The sequence below is a fragment of the Musa acuminata genome, chromosome BXJ1-10 (genome assembly GCF_036884655.1).
Source record: "Musa acuminata AAA Group cultivar baxijiao chromosome BXJ1-10, Cavendish_Baxijiao_AAA, whole genome shotgun sequence".
Lineage (NCBI taxonomy): Eukaryota > Viridiplantae > Streptophyta > Magnoliopsida > Zingiberales > Musaceae > Musa > Musa acuminata.
This window is the reverse complement of record NC_088336.1, coordinates 33,282,224-33,300,625: the sequence shown is the minus strand read 5'-3', so window position 1 is coordinate 33,300,625 and position 18,402 is coordinate 33,282,224. Positions and strand designations below refer to the sequence as shown.

The following is an 18,402-nucleotide window of genomic DNA, read 5'->3' as shown; positions in this document are numbered from 1 at the left end:
TTTCTTTTCCTTTTTATTTTTTTTAAACACTCGATACGTAGGAGATAGTACAGTATTGGTCGACGTATAGTACCAGTACACAAATTATAGGTAATGACAACCTCTCATGTTCCGTACCTAATATCTGACGTTCCTCGGTCCTTTAATATTACAATAAGTTTTATAAAAAGATGTACTTGCAATATCATTTTAAATAGAACTTTTTTCTATTAATATATTATTATTGGTTATGATATATCTAATAGTTTACGTGAGTAAATGAGACAAAAGATTATAAGTTCATCTTCAATGGGAAATGTGGGGTTCATTCTTCCTCATTTATTTTTGTTTTTTGTATCTTTCAATTTTTCCCTTCATTTTATCTGTTAGTTTTATATCATTTTACATTCTTGCAATCAAGTAATTTCTACCCAGTTGTACCTTCTAATTCTCTCTCTCTCTTTCTATCAACCAAATTCATTTATTGTGGTGGCATAAAGATTAAGGCACGTCAGAATTTGGATAATGAAGAATAACAAAATTCATCTCATGACTCAATTACGTAGCATTAATTAATAATAAATAATATTCAGTATTGTCTCAATAGGGCATACATTTGAATCCAATATCCAAAAACACAAAATATAATATTTTCTTATTTATTATAACTTTTTGGCATATAATGGACATTTCCACATAAATGAAAAGCGATTGATGCTTCATTTCTGCATTCTTCGAATTCTACATTCTTTCTACTTTGCAAATTCATTGCCTGTGATTAAATATGACAATGATTCGTAATACCTCAAACAGCATTGTGTCAATTGGCCATTTTTGTAATTACATTCAATGACAAATACAAGTAAGACATAATAATATTTTCTTCCACCATAGAACATTTTACTGTTTGGTTAATCCTTAATTGCGTTAGTTGATCGGCAGCGTTATAAAAATGGAGACGATGTAGCAACGATCTAACTCAGAATCGAATCAAGCAGATCTCGGTGCGGCAAGTGCTCGGAGACGATGGTGAGTACGCATGCGTTTCTTCTGGTATTTGTGATGGTACGTCCTCAACTAGTTTCTCTTCCTTGTGTCATCGACATTGACAGGCTGCTCTGGCGGTGCTCGGTCTGTTGCTGCTAAGTCTAAGTGCTGCTGTTGGATACAAGACTTACAACGTTTTCGACTTTAAGGCCGTGGGTGATGGCCAAACTGATGATACTAATGTAAGCTCGCTCGCTCGCTCTCTCTCTCTCTCTCTCTCTCTCTCTCTCTCTCTCTCTCTCTCTCTCTCTCGGGGATGAGATCGGTAGCACAGTCCTCTTCATAGAGGTGGAGTTAATAGGTCACGAAATACAACATCAGCCATGGCAGCAGCATGGTGGAGTCAAGCTCACCATTCTTGTCAGAGAGCCAAATCTAGAATGTTACTTGCGAAGTGGATTCAATTGATATGGTATCAAGATTCATATGTAACTGAGAATAATTGTTATAAACCATTAATAATGATTGGGAATCTTGATCTCAAAACCCATCACAGTAGCATTTTTTTTCATGCATGCATGCATTACGTAAGAAGAAGGTAGTATCGTGTTGCATGTTGTTCGTTCCTTCTTCTTCCTCCTCATGATCCAGGTATTGACTTGCAGGCGTTCGTACAAGCATGGGCAGCAGCTTGTGCAGATACCAGATCACCGGTGATTCTCGTCCCTTCAGGGAAGACGTTCTTGATAGGTGAAATAACACTGTCGGGCCCCTGCAATTCCAGCATTGATTTTCGGGTGAATTGTTAAGAGATGCTATAGTGGAGCTTGGAAACACTATCTGTGAATTCCTTCCTCAAAAGGAAATGCTTGTTTTTGCAGCTACAAGGGGACATTGTGGCACCAAATTCGAAGTGGACGAACGATAAGGCAAGCTTGTTGACCTTCACGTACGTGAACCGTCTGATCGTGCACGGCTACGGGCAGATCGATGGCAGAGGCCAACTTTGGTGGGACCTCTTCAACAAAAAGGTGGACACGTTGATCCAAACTCTATTGTCACCTTCCTCGCATCTTGTCTGACCTACTGACTGTTTGCTTTATTGTCTCTGTCAACCACAGCAAGTTTCGCGTCGGCCTTTCGTAAGTGTCAACCTCACTGATGAGACCTACGTAACACTGTTGATCTTAGAACGAAGCCATTCTGATCTCGTGTTATTGTGTTTGGTCAGATCTTAACCTTCCGTCACTGCAACGATCTTTATGTGAGAGGAATAACGATAAAGAACGGCCCCGATAAGCATATGACCTTCTTCAAATGCGTCGGCGTGACGATTAGCTGGGTCAAGATAACAGCGCCGGGCGACAGCCCCAACACAGACGGGATGTTCTTCTCCGGGTGCCAGAACGTCGACGTCTCCGGCTCAATTATCGGAACAGGTCAGTATCGGCTGTTCTCTGAGGTCGATTAGTGCTGCTGCATGCTACTCCTCGATCGTCCTGATGCATTCTTGAATTGCCATGAGTGCAGGAGATGATTGCGTAGCTATCGGCCCCGACTGCTCAAAGATCAACATCAACCGCGTCCATTGCGGCCCTGGCCATGGCTTCAGGTACTTCATTGCTATGCTCATCAAGAAGAAGAGCCTCTACTATTCTGCTAGCTAGATTTCTCATGATGTTTCTTCACAGCATTGGAAGTCTGGGAAGGGATGGTGCGGAACAATCAGTTGAGAACATTCGTGTATCCGATTCCAGTGTAACAGATGCTCTCACAGGCGCAAGAATCAAGACATGGCAGGGAGGATCTGGATATGTCAGAGGCATCGTGTTTGTGAATATGAGGCTCTACTCGGTTAAGACGCCAATTATGATCGACCAATTCTACTGTAATGGTAACAGTTGCCAAAACCAAGTAAGTATTTGACATGAATGCTATCCATCTTACTATATCCGCTCATATTAGTGATCATTTGACTTGGGGAAAAACGCTGGAAAATAGACCTCCGCGGTGGCAATAAGCGACGTGCAGTTTGTGAATATTTCTGGGACGACCATCAAGGAGAACCCCATCAAAATACTCTGCAGCAAGAGCGTTCCATGTAAAGGCATCCACCTGGAGAATGTGAAGCTCTCCATGGTTGGAGGGACAACTCCAGTGAAATCTGTTTGCATCAATGCCAACGACTGCCAATTCACTCGAGTCGACCCAGACGTCCAATGTGTTGCTGGATAGACGACTTTCATACTGTCGATCGAAAGTTCCAATTACTTGTTGTTTTGGAATATGTTATACACTTTAATGCTTTGGAATTATCCTCCAATCCCTATGAACAGATGAGGGGTTGATGTTGTACGATTGCGTGGGGGAAATATATTTATTTATTTCTTAAGAATGTGTCTTTTATCTCCGTCGTCTCCTCTCTTATTTTCCGCTCTGTATGTACTGTAGATGACAAACTGTTTTATATTATTTCGTGCAATCTCTACGAGCATGTTTTCTGACCAACTCGGCCATCTCATTTGTGAATCTTATGTTTTATATACATTTAAAATAATTTAGTAATTGTAGGTAGATAGAACATAAAATATTTGTTGAGAGTGGGATTTGAACCCACGCCCTTTCGGACCAGAACCTTTATCTGGCGCCTTAGACCAACTCGGCCATCTCAACTTATGTTTAAATTTTTAATTCTATTTTCTATATATATTCAAAGTACTAAGTGACCCCATGGTATGAGTAGATGAACCGAACCGAACCGAACAAAAACATCGGTTAAACCCAATGGGACCGATATTATATTGGCCTCATAGCACCAAGTACATGACAGTATAGGCTCCGTATAATGTTGTATTTGTTTATATTTTTTTCTTTTAATACTCGATCCACATTTGATTTACCAAGTCTCGATACTGATTCAAAACCTGAGTGTCACAGTATCGGTGCACGAAATTACCAACTTTGGTGATGACAACCTCACCTCTTATATACATGTCATAAAAATTTCTCTGTAATGATTTTTGATTTATATGGACCAAGATAAATCGAATGATTTTGATCCTACAATGGACCTATATCGTATTGTGAGCAATTTAATCAAAATTCTCGATACATGTCCTTACCTCTTTTTAGTCTTTGTTTTTCATTGTTTTTGATATTTTTGAGTGATTTTTTTTGGCAACATGTATGGAGCAAAAAATACTATCATCATTTCCATTTTGGTTTATTATCTGTGTTTCTATTTTATAACTCAGTTACATTTTTATTTCATATCACAAAACTGTCAAATAAAAATTAACTTGTGGCATATGGAACTATTTTTTTATATTTTTTCCTTGGAATCGCCTAGTGCCATCGGGGTGGATAGAGCCTTGTGTGTATATGTCTGAAGGGTGATATAAGGGGTGATATAACGTCTTTAGAATGCCTATCTTCTATTTGACAAAAGTGTTTGGTGAATATTCGGTTTGTATCTACCTACAAAACTCTTTTTATATATGCTCGTTTAACCCATTTTTTAGTCTTTTATACTTAATAAAAGCTGATTCTTTTATGTTGCTTGTGATCTCAATTATTATATACTTTTAAAGTATAACAATGATATATCACCCACCCATTCATCTTTCTAACATTATTTTCTTTGTGTAGATTCTTTGTAGATTACATAAGGTTAAGGTCTAGGCTAACCCTTATAAACAAATATCACTTAGGTGTCGTATACCTTAGGTAATCTCAACTAAGGACATGATAAAGTTATATCAGTTCAAGTTAAGCAAACATCAAATCATCATAGCAGAATAAGGTGGCAAAACTAGCATTATTGTACAAGATAGCAATGACAATACGAGACTCGCTCCTAATGAGACAAGGATGAAGGCATTTTTTATTATTTGGATGGTTATGGGATGGGGATAAGTAGAGCACTTACCACGTCGTCTTATACCCACATTGTCTATGTGGGCCAAGATGTTGGGCCTAAATGTTGATCGGGCCAATCGTTCAATTAATTCAAATCAGGCTGAATTAAGCCTTGGTTAAGTTGATTGTAAGTCTTTTGATTCGATTGAACTAAATAATATGGTATAAACAAATACTATTATTTATATTTAGATATATTTATATTTAAATATTATTATAACATATAAATTTTATACATATTATTATTATTATTATTTATATATTTTAATTTTTAATTAATTTTGATAATAATTTTATTTAAAAAAATAGATTAATTATGTGAATATGAAAAACTTGTGAGTTTTTTGCCCCAAATGAGGATTCCCCATCCTTACCCTAGCCCCATCTAAATGGGTGGGGATGAGAAACGAGGGATGAGATGGGGATAGGGAACGAGAAAGCACTCCTCAGCCTCACCTTATTGACATTTTTAATCATTTCAGATAAATGGATGAGCATTCATGTAAACAAGTAAAGTCACTCAAGAGTAGCATGGAATTTGTAACGATATTTTAATAAAGCAAATATTTTTTCATACAAAAGAGGCACAAGTTGAAGGGTATCCTAAACGACATTGATATGAAATATTTTTGCAATCAATCCCCATCCGCCAGCTAACCACCTCATAAGTACTGACATGGAAGAAACATGTTGAATCACCCTCCACCAGGCAATGACATGGAGGTAGTTATGGTTTGCCGACCTCCATGGATAATAGTCCACGGGAGATCATTTGGACTGATCCTATCAACCTTCGTGGCCAATAGTTCATGGAGGTCGTTTAGGGCTATCCCTCCTTTTGTTGCCCCCGTGGACTTATCCACGGGAGCTTATTCAAGCCTATTGCCCATGTAGACAAAACACAAAAGGAGGGATGTCGAGGTCATTATGGAGGATCTCCTCAACCGATTAGGTATAAAAGCTGATCCTCGGTGTCAACCTAGGGGTCGGATATCTTTCTAAAAAGCTCTCACAAACCCATATAATTTTCTGAACTAACTTGCGTACCGAAGGGGTAAGGTAGGGAAACTCCTCTTGACATTGACCTTCGTGTAGGAACCTACTAAGAAGCCAAATCCACCTCGGCCCAACCTCAAGACTACCTCAGAGACACCTCAACCATGATAAAGCTGCCACAAGGGTTCATCAAACATCTCTATGCATTCGATATAAGACCAAGCTGAGCTAACTCAACTATCGATGGTGCATCTCCTCAACAATTTAGTCCTAGAATGAGGGCTCTGAATATCACAGGAACATTCACCTATGAACCCTCTCCACAAACTCTCTATTGAGGAGTCTCTAGGACACAATGGACCCACCTTAGGATGAGATAGTCTCTAGATCAATTGACATCATCATCGATGGACCCACATTAGGATCGTCTAGATCAATTGACCGAGGACAGTCCTGAGCTGTCGTTGACATCATCATTGGTGGACCCACCTTAGGATGAGACAGTCTCTAGATCAATTGACATCATCATCGATGGACCCACATTAGGATCGTCTAGATCAATTCACCGAGGACAGTCCTGAGCTGTCGTTGACATCATCATCGGTGGATCCACCTTAGGATGAGATAGTTCTTTAGGACACAAAGCTTATATTCGAGCGAGAAACGCCCGAGGCTAAAAAAAGATTAAAAAAAAAACTTTTAGAGAAAAAAAAGTGGAGAAGGCGATGGGGGTATTTTTTTATTACTTGCACGGTTATGGGTTGAAGACAGGTAAAGCACTTCCCACCCCGTCCTATACCTACCATATTAATATGTGGGCCCATATGTTGATTAGGCCAACCGCCCACCTGATTCAAATCAGGGTAGATTAAACCTTGGTTGAGTTGATTGGTTCAATTGAACCAAATAATATAATATCAATAAATATTATTATTTATATTCAAATATATTTATATTTTAATATATAATTTTTATAAGTATTATTATTATTTATGAATTTTGATATTATTAATTAATTTTAATAATAAATTTATTTTAAAAAATAGATTAGTTAGGTGAATATGAACAATAGTCTATGGGAGGTCGTTCAGACTAGCCTTATTGGCCTTCATGGCTAACATTTCACGGGGGTTGTTTAGGTCTATCCCCTCTCCCCTCTCTCTCTCTCTATCTCTCGATTCCTTTAGACAATAGTTCATAGGAGGTCCACCCTTATGGACAAAACGTAAGGAGAGGACGTTAAGACCGTTATAAAGGATCTTCTTAATTAATCAGGTATAAAAGCCAACCCTTGGCACTAGCCTAAGGGTTGGATCTCTTTCCAAAACCCTCTCACACCCCATATAATTTTTCAATTATGCAGGAATACACTGAAAAGCCAGATCCCACCTTAGTAATAGAAGATAAGAACATTGAAGAAGCTTTATTGAAATAGCTTTAGCTTAAATACATTAACATGTCTGTCTCCTATTTATACAGATTAGGAGGAAGGATTTTCCTCAACAGAATAAAGGATTTTCTTCAACAGAATAGAGAGATTTTCTCAAAAAGTTGGGAAAATCTTATCTTCTATCATGCCCTCGCGCTTCTACTATTGCGATTGCTGTTGCTTTGAGGCACAGGCGTTCTTCTTTCATTCCCCTTAAGTCCGCCCTTCGTTCTCCCTAAGTCCGTCGACTGTTGGCAGATCAGCGAAGACTATTACGGTGAGGAAGATGAGGATTGGCCGTGGAGCCTCAATTGCAGCGGCGTTGATCGCTGGCCGAAGGCAAGAAGCTTTAGTTTAAATACATTAACGTGTCCCTCTCCTATTTATACATATTAAAAGGAAAGATTTTCCTCAACAGAATAGAGGATTTTCCTCAATAGAACAATTATACATATAGTTGGGGAACTCTTATCTTCTATCAAAGACCATCTCGAATAGGTTAGAGTTATAAAGACTACCTCAGAGCCACCTCAACCATGCCAAGGCTATGACAAGGGTTCCTTAAACATATCTACGCCTTCATGATAAGACTAAGTCGAGCTGACTCGATTGTCGATGGCACATCTCAATATTTTTAGACTAAAAGGATAGCCTAGAATGTCTTAGGAATGTCTACCCATGAACCCTCTCAATGAGCGCTCAAGTGAGTAGGCTCTTCCCTCAACCCATAACACATTTACACAAGGTGAGCAATTACCATCCTTTCTTCAAATAGATCCATCCACCTTCGCTCAGACGTTGGGGCGTTATTAGCGTCTGTTTAACAACCCAGGACTCTCACCTTTAGGGACAAATGCGAGGCACCTTGTTATCCCTGTTAAAGCATTCCTAAGCCTAATGCACCAAGTGTAGGCATCATGAGCATGATACAGGTAATCGCTCCACTCTTACCCTAATTGGCTCAATAAACTATTGCTTCGTTGCAACCGCAGCATATGTCTCAACCACCATTGGCACTTATGCTCCCCAGGGTCCCCCAATTGATCTAGCATTGATAGCTCAGGACCGTCCTCGCCCTGTTGAATTGCTAACATAGGGGGTGCCCCACTCTCCACCTGTAGTGTTTAGTGTGCTGCCTCACTAAGGCCTAAACCTACTAGAATCGTAGATCCAATTGGTAGATTTAATTGACAACTCTCTGAGAGCCTAACTGCTACAGAGAGACCAACACCCGGATGAGATGTAGAAGGAGTTCCGACAGTCCAAGCAAGAAGGTGTAGACGACCCCACCTTGGGATACTCCCCACCTTAAGCGTCCAAGAGGAACCGATCCCAACAAACTTTTGTCTCCCATCACTGTAGGCCTTCAATGATAACTTTGATGTCAGTATAACACATCATCACTTTTTGCACTCAATTGTCATTATACAATACCTTGGATGCTCTGTTGTGCTATGCGTTTCAAACAACGTTGAGAGGCTTAGTGTAGGAGTGGTACTATTCTTTCACTTAACTTACATAAGAATTCAAGTTCTACTTCCTTGAAAACATATGCTCGAGGCCGTCCACGACAAAGGGAGGATAAAATACCATCATGTAGGCTAAGACAAAGGGAGGATAAAATAGAGCGATGCAGTTAAGGCGTTCAACATATACCCATGATGCTTTTGGATTCTTATTTTTTGTTGTTTTTGATGTTCTATTAAAAACCATATATGAGATAAAAAATACTATTATCAATCCCATTTTTTGTTTATGTTTTTAATTTTTGTTTCTGTCTTATAAAATATAAAAAAGATTATGGTTGTGTGGCATAGTATGAATGGGAAAATAGTCCAAAATAATCTTATTCTCATGTATCACAAGATAATTTTTGATTAGCAGCCTTACGGTGTGAAACGCTAACTATCTTAATACTTTGGAACCCATTGGGTGGCACTAAGGTAAATGGGGCATTAGGTATATGTCTGATGGGTGATACAATGTCTTTAGTCCATCAACTTTCTGTTTGACAAAAGTGCTATATTAGGCTTGCATCTGCCTTTACAATCCCCTTTATATACTCTCATTCAGCCATATATTTGAGAGTCTTTTGTGCCTAATAAAAGGTGACTATTTTGTGTTATTTACTATGTCAGAGATATCTTATCCTTTTCGTATGTGACGATGACATATCATGCATACATTCATCTTTCTAACATTTTTGTTTTTCTATGCAGATCATTGGATCTACATGATGGTATAGGTTTTGTATTTCTTTTCCTTTTTATTTTTTTTAAACACTCGATACGTAGGAGATAGTACAGTATTGGTCGACGTATAGTACCAGTACACAAATTATAGGTAATGACAACCTCTCATGTTCCGTACCTAATATCTGACGTTCCTCGGTCCTTTAATATTACAATAAGTTTTATAAAAAGATGTACTTGCAATATCATTTTAAATAGAACTTTTTTCTATTAATATATTATTATTGGTTATGATATATCTAATAGTTTACGTGAGTAAATGAGACAAAAGATTATAAGTTCATCTTCAATGGGAAATGTGGGGTTCATTCTTCCTCATTTATTTTTGTTTTTTGTATCTTTCAATTTTTCCCTTCATTTTATCTGTTAGTTTTATATCATTTTACATTCTTGCAATCAAGTAATTTCTACCCAGTTGTACCTTCTAATTCTCTCTCTCTCTTTCTATCAACCAAATTCATTTATTGTGGTGGCATAAAGATTAAGGCACGTCAGAATTTGGATAATGAAGAATAACAAAATTCATCTCATGACTCAATTACGTAGCATTAATTAATAATAAATAATATTCAGTATTGTCTCAATAGGGCATACATTTGAATCCAATATCCAAAAACACAAAATATAATATTTTCTTATTTATTATAACTTTTTGGCATATAATGGACATTTCCACATAAATGAAAAGCGATTGATGCTTCATTTCTGCATTCTTCGAATTCTACATTCTTTCTACTTTGCAAATTCATTGCCTGTGATTAAATATGACAATGATTCGTAATACCTCAAACAGCATTGTGTCAATTGGCCATTTTTGTAATTACATTCAATGACAAATACAAGTAAGACATAATAATATTTTCTTCCACCATAGAACATTTTACTGTTTGGTTAATCCTTAATTGCGTTAGTTGATCGGCAGCGTTATAAAAATGGAGACGATGTAGCAACGATCTAACTCAGAATCGAATCAAGCAGATCTCGGTGCGGCAAGTGCTCGGAGACGATGGTGAGTACGCATGCGTTTCTTCTGGTATTTGTGATGGTACGTCCTCAACTAGTTTCTCTTCCTTGTGTCATCGACATTGACAGGCTGCTCTGGCGGTGCTCGGTCTGTTGCTGCTAAGTCTAAGTGCTGCTGTTGGATACAAGACTTACAACGTTTTCGACTTTAAGGCCGTGGGTGATGGCCAAACTGATGATACTAATGTAAGCTCGCTCGCTCGCTCTCTCTCTCTCTCTCTCTCTCTCTCTCTCTCTCTCTCTCTCTCTCTCTCTCGGGGATGAGATCGGTAGCACAGTCCTCTTCATAGAGGTGGAGTTAATAGGTCACGAAATACAACATCAGCCATGGCAGCAGCATGGTGGAGTCAAGCTCACCATTCTTGTCAGAGAGCCAAATCTAGAATGTTACTTGCGAAGTGGATTCAATTGATATGGTATCAAGATTCATATGTAACTGAGAATAATTGTTATAAACCATTAATAATGATTGGGAATCTTGATCTCAAAACCCATCACAGTAGCATTTTTTTTCATGCATGCATGCATTACGTAAGAAGAAGGTAGTATCGTGTTGCATGTTGTTCGTTCCTTCTTCTTCCTCCTCATGATCCAGGTATTGACTTGCAGGCGTTCGTACAAGCATGGGCAGCAGCTTGTGCAGATACCAGATCACCGGTGATTCTCGTCCCTTCAGGGAAGACGTTCTTGATAGGTGAAATAACACTGTCGGGCCCCTGCAATTCCAGCATTGATTTTCGGGTGAATTGTTAAGAGATGCTATAGTGGAGCTTGGAAACACTATCTGTGAATTCCTTCCTCAAAAGGAAATGCTTGTTTTTGCAGCTACAAGGGGACATTGTGGCACCAAATTCGAAGTGGACGAACGATAAGGCAAGCTTGTTGACCTTCACGTACGTGAACCGTCTGATCGTGCACGGCTACGGGCAGATCGATGGCAGAGGCCAACTTTGGTGGGACCTCTTCAACAAAAAGGTGGACACGTTGATCCAAACTCTATTGTCACCTTCCTCGCATCTTGTCTGACCTACTGACTGTTTGCTTTATTGTCTCTGTCAACCACAGCAAGTTTCGCGTCGGCCTTTCGTAAGTGTCAACCTCACTGATGAGACCTACGTAACACTGTTGATCTTAGAACGAAGAAATTCTGATCTCGTGTTATTGTGTTTGGTCAGACCTTAACCTTCCGTCACTGCAACGATCTTTATGTGAAAGGAATAACGATAAAGAACGGCCCCGATAAGCATATGACCTTCTTCAAATGCGTCGGCGTGACGATTAGCTGGGTCAAGATAACAGCGCCGGGCGACAGCCCCAACACAGACGGGATGTTCTTCTCCGGATGCCAGAACGTCGACGTCTCCGGCTCAATTATCGGAACAGGTCAGTATTGGCTGTTCTCTGAGGTCGATTAGTGCTGCTGCACGCTACTCCTCGATCGTCCTGATGCATTCTTGAATTGCCATGAGTGCAGGAGATGATTGCGTAGCTATCGGCCCCGACTGCTCAAAGATCAACATCAACCGCGTCCGTTGCGGCCCTGGCCATGGCTTCAGGTACTTCATTGCTATGCTCATCAAGAAGAAGAGCCTCTACTATTCTGCTAGCTAGATTTCTCATGATGTTTCTTCACAGCATTGGCAGTCTGGGAAGGGATGGTGCGGAACAATCAGTTGAGAACATTCGTGTATCCGATTCCAGTGTAACAGATGCTCTCACAGGCGCAAGAATCAAGACATGGCAGGGAGGATCTGGATATGTCAGAGGCATCGTGTTTGTGAATATGAGGCTCTACTCGGTTAAGACGCCAATTATGATCGACCAATTCTACTGTAATGGTAACAGTTGCCAAAACCAAGTAAGTATTTGACATGAATGCTATCCATCTTACTATATCCGCTCATATTAGTGATCATTTGACTTGGGGAAAAACGCTGGAAAATAGACCTCCGCGGTGGCAATAAGCGACGTGCAGTTTGTGAATATTTCTGGGACGACCATCAAGGAGAACCCCATCAAAATACTCTGCAGCAAGAGCGTTCCATGTAAAGGCATCCACCTGGAGAATGTGAAGCTCTCCATGGTTGGAGGGACAACTCCAGTGAAATCTGTTTGCATCAATGCCAACGACTGCCAATTCATTCGAGTCGACCCAGACGTCCAATGTGTTGCTGGATAGACGACGCTCGACAAATGGACTTTCATATTCCAAAACAACAAGTAATTGGAACTTTCATACTGTCGATCGAAAGTTCCAATTACTTGTTGTTTTGGAATATGTTATACACCTTAATGCTTTCGAATTATCTTCCAATCCCTATGAACAGATGAGGGGTTGATGTTGTACGATTGCGTGGGGGAAATATCTTTTATCTCCGTCGTCTCCTCTCTTATTTTCTGCTCTGTATGTACTGTAGATGACAAACTGTTTTATATTATTTCGAGCAATCTCTACGAGCATCTTTTCTATAACCTATAAACAAGTGGGATGGCTCCGAGCTCTCGTGATGGAAGCGATAGATATCAGTCTCAGAAATTGTCTTCCAACCCTTCAAAGAGAAGATGGAAGCCTACTCAGTCTGGATTCAATTTCCAGGCTTACCTATACAACTCCTAATCGCAGGTATCTTATGTACGCTACCTTCCAAGGTAGGGAAACCTTTGAAGGTTGATCAGGTTACTTTGTCTAGGACTAGAAGTAGTATGTACGTAGTAAGAGTGATGCTGGATAGGTGTCTAATGCGGAAGGCTCGATTAGGTTTTCGGAGGAGCATCCCGAGATTGAAGATTATTCTACGTATGGGACGTGGGTTCTTGGTTGAGTGGTGACTAGCTTTATCTTTATCTTTCTATTATATGGGTTCTTGGTTGAACAATAACTCTTTTATCTTTCTATCATACGGATTCTTGGTTGACTGGTGACTTGCTTATCGAGGGTCAGCACCTTCGTCGAAATAGCTAGAGAGTGGGTGTTGTCAGGTGAGATTGTTACTTTGGGCGAGCTGCAACGAGGTCCAAAGTATAGCAAATGTCAGGTGAAAATGAACTCGATATTGCATAAGGTTTGGTCCCATACGAATGACTATTATATGCACGGGGACGGGTCTGAGGAGCATCGACTGTTTATTTTACGTGATCATAACATTTTTTGTAGTCAAATAAATAAATATTATTTTATTAATATGTATAACTTATAAATATTTATTATGATTCACTTATTCATCATATCACTATTATGATTCACTTATTCATTAAATCACTATGTCTCCTAGGTTTTATTGAGAAACATAGTGATACTAACTCAAAAGATAAATCTAACTAGTTCTATGTAGCGATAGAGGAAGATTTGCTTTCCACTTAAATCTAATTTATTATTGGAAGATTGTTCTAAAAAAAATAAAAAAATTTCAACAATATTAAGTGGGAATTCAAAAAAAAGGCTAAGTTGACATCGGTAATTGTAGATAGATAAAACATAAAATGAGAGTGGAATTTGAACCCATGCCCTTTCGGACCAGAACCTTAATCTGACGTCTTAGACAAACTCAGCCATCTCAACTAATATTTGAATGGTCAATCTTATATCCTATATATGTTTAAAGTACTAAGTGACCCGAACAAGTCTTCGATATGAGTAGATGAATCGAACCGAACCGAACCAAAACATCGGTTAAACCCAACGGGACCGATACTATATTGGCCTCATAGCACCAAGTACATGACAGTATAGGCTACGTATAATGTTGTATTTGTTTATATTTTTTTCATTTAATACTCGATCCACATTTGATTTACCAAGTCTCGATACTGATTCAAAACCTGAGTGTCACAGTATCGGTGTACGAAATTACCAACTTTGGTGATGACAACCTCACCTCTTATATATATGTTATAAATATTATAAAATATAAAAATTTCTCAGACATGGTGTAATGATTTTTGGTATATATGGACTAAGATAAATCAAATGATTTTGATCCTACAATGGACCTATATCGTGTTGTGAGCAATTTAGTCAAAATGCTCGATACATGTCCTTACCTCTTTTTAGTCTTTGTTTTTCATTGTTTTTGATATTTTTGAGTGATTTTTTTTAGCAACGTGTATGGAGCAAAAAATACTATCATCATTTCCATTTTGGTTTATTATCTGTGTTTCTATTTTATAACTCGATTACATTTTTATTTCATATCACAAAGCTGTCAAACAAAAATTAACTTGTGGCACATGGAACTATTTTTTATATTTTTTCCTTGGAATCGCCTAGTGTCATCAGAGTGGATAGAGCCTTGTGTGTATATGTCTGAGGGGTGATATAAGGGGTGATATAATGTCTTTAGAATGCCTATCTTCTATTTGACAAAAGTGTTAGGTGAATATTCGGCTTGTATCTACCTATAAAACTCTTTTTGTATATGCTCGTTTAACCCATTTTTTAGTCTTTTATGCTTAATAAAAGCTGATTCTTTTATGTTACTTATGATCTCAATTATTATATACTTTTAAAGTACAACAATGATATATCACCCACCCATTCATCTTTCTAACATTATTTTCTTTATGTAGATTCTTTGTAGATTACATAAGGTTAATGTCTAGGCTAACCCTTATAAACAAATATCACTTAGGTGTCGTATACCTTAGGTAATCTCAATTAAGGACATGATAAAGTTATATTAGTTCAAGTTAAGCAAACATCAAATCATCATAGCAGAATAGGGTGGCAAAACTAGCATTGTTGTACAAGATAGCAACGACAATACGAGACTCGCACCTAATGAGACAAGGATGAAGGCATTTTTTATTATTTGGATGGTCATGAGATTGGGATAGGTAGAACACTTACCACATCGTTTTATACCCACATTGTCTATGTGGGCCAAGATGTTGGGCCTAAATGTTGATCGGGCCAATCGTCCACCTAATTCAAATCAGGCTGAATTAAGCCTTGGTTGAGTTGATTGAAAGTCATTTGGTTCGATTGAACCAAATAATATGGTATTAACAAATATTATTATTTATATTTAGATATATTTATATTTAAATATTATTATAACATATAAATTTTATACATATTATTATTATTATTTATACATTTTAATTTTTTTTAATTAATTTTGATAATAATTTTATTTAAAAAAAATAGATTAATTATGTGAATATGAAAAACTTATGAGTTTTTTTGCCCCAAATGAGGATTCCCTATCCTTACCCTAGCCCCATCTAAATGGGTGGGGATGAGAACGAGGGATGAGATGGGGATGTGGAACGAGAAAGCACTTCTCACTCTGCCTCACCTTGTTGACATTTTTAATCACTTCAGATAAATGGATGAGCATTCATGTAAACAAGTAAAGTCACTCAAGAGTAGCATGGAATTTGTAATGATATTTTAATAAAGCAAATGTTTTTTCATACAAAAGAGGCACAAGTTGAAGGGTATCCTAAACGACATTGATATGAAATATTTTTGCAATCAATCCCCATCCGCCAACTAACCACCTCAGAAGTACTGACATGGAAGAAACATGTTGAATCACCCTTCACGAGGCAATGACATGGAGGTAGTTATGGTTTACCGACCTCCATGGATAATAGTCCACGGGAGATCATTTGGACTGACCCTATCAACCTACGTGGCCAATAGTTCATGGAGGTCGTTTAGGGCTATCCCTCCTTTTGTTGTCCCTATGGACTTGTCCATGGGAGCTTATTCAGGCCTATTGCCCATGTAGACAAAACACAAAAGGAGGGATGTTGAGGTCATTATGGAGGATCTCCTCAACCGATTTGGTATAAAAGCTGATCCTCGGTGTCAACCTAGGGGTCGAATATCTTTCTAAAAAGCTCTCACAAACCCATATAATTTTTTGAACTAACTTGCGTACCGGAAGGGTTAGGTAGGGAAACTCCTCTCGACATTGACCTTCGTGTAGGAACCTACTAAGAAGCCAAATCCACCTCGGCCCAACCTCAAGACCACATCAGAGACACCTCAACCATGATAAAGCTGCCACAAGGGTTCATCAGACATCTCTATGCATTCGATATAAGACCAAGCCGAGCTAACTTAACTATCGATGGTGCATCTCCTCAATAATTTAGCCCTAGAATGAGGGCTCTGAATATCACAGGAACATTCACCTATGAAACCTCTCCACAAACTCTCTATTGAGGAGTCTCTAGGACACAATGGACCCACCTTAGGATGAGACAGTCTCTAGATCAATTGACATCATCATCGATGGACCCACAATAGGATCGTCTAGATCAATTGATCGAGGATAGTCCTGAGCTGTCGTTGACATCATCATCGGTGGACCCACCTTAGGATGAGATAGTTCTTTAGGACACTAAGCTTATATTCGAGTGAGAAACGCCCGAGGCTAAAAAATGATTAAAAAAAAAACTTTTAGAGAAAAAAAAGTGGAGAAGGGGATGGGGGTATTTTTTTTATTACTTGCACGGTTATGGGTTGAAGACAAGTAAAAAGCATATATGAGGTAAAAAATACTATTATCAATCCCATTTTTTATTTATGTTTTTAATTTTTGTTTCTGTCTTGTAAAATATAAAAAAGATTATGGTTGTGTTGCATAGTATGAATGGGAAAATAGTCCAAAATAACCTTATTCTCATGTATCACAAGTTAATTTTTGATTAACAGCCTTACGGTGTGAAACGCCAACTATCTTAATACTTTGGAACCCATTGGGTGGCACTAAGGTAAATGGGGCATTTGATATATGTCTGATGGGTGATACAATGTCTTTAGTCTATCAACTTTTTGTTTGACGAAAGTGCTCGATTAGGTTTGCATCTGCCTTTATAATCCCCTTTATATACTCCCATTCAACCTTATATTTGAGAGTCTTTTGTGCCTAATAAAAGGTGACTATTTTGTGTTATTTACTGTGTCAGAGATATCGTATCCTTTTCGTATGTGACGATGACATATCATGCATATATTCATCTTTATCTTTTTAACATTTTTATTTTTCTATGCAGATCATTGGACCTACATGATAGTGTACGTTTTGTATTTCTTTTCCTTTTTATGGTATAGTACCAGTACACAAATTATAGGTAATGACAACCTCTCATGTTCCGTATCTAATATTTTACGGTCCTTTAATATTACAATAAGCTTTATAAAAAGATGTACTTGCAATATCATTTTAAATAGAACTTTTTTTCTATTAATATATTATTATTGGTTATGATATATCTAATGATTTACGTGAATAAATGAGACAAAAGATTATAAGTCCATCTTCAATGGGAAATGTGGGATTCATTCTTCCTCATTTATTTTTGTTTTTTGTATCTTTCAAATTTTCCCTTCATTTTATCTCTTAGTTTTATATCATTTTACATTCTTGCAATCAAGTAATTTCTACCCAGTTGTACCTTCTAATTCTCTCTCTCTCTCTCTCTCTCTCTCTCTTTCTATATACATATATATATATATATGGTAATTGTTAAATAAATGGAAAGTGATTAATCTCTGCATTGGGCCTAAAATTGCTTCTTTCTATATATATATATATATATATATATCCTTCTTTCTATCAACCAAATTCATTTATTGTGGTGGCATAAAGATTAAGGCACGTCAGAATTTGGATAATGAAGAATAACAAAATTCATCTCATGACTCAATTACGTAGCATTAATTAATAATAAATAATATTCAGTATTGTCTCAATAGGGCATACATTTGAATCCAATATCCAAAAACACAAAATATAATATTTTCTTATTTATTATAACTTTTTGGCATATAATGGACATTTCCACATAAATGAAAAGCGATTG

The 18,402-nt window shown here is 37.9% G+C and overlaps 1 non-coding gene across 1 annotated transcript; it reads right to left on the bottom strand.

Annotated features, from left to right (window-relative positions):
* Nucleotides 1-3,558: 3,558 nt before the first annotated feature.
* On the bottom strand, nucleotides 3,559-3,639 carry TRNAL-AAG (transfer RNA leucine (anticodon AAG)). Its single transcript has one exon. It is a non-coding gene; the product is annotated as a tRNA-Leu (tRNA).
* Between the last annotated feature and the right edge of the window lie 14,763 nt (nucleotides 3,640-18,402).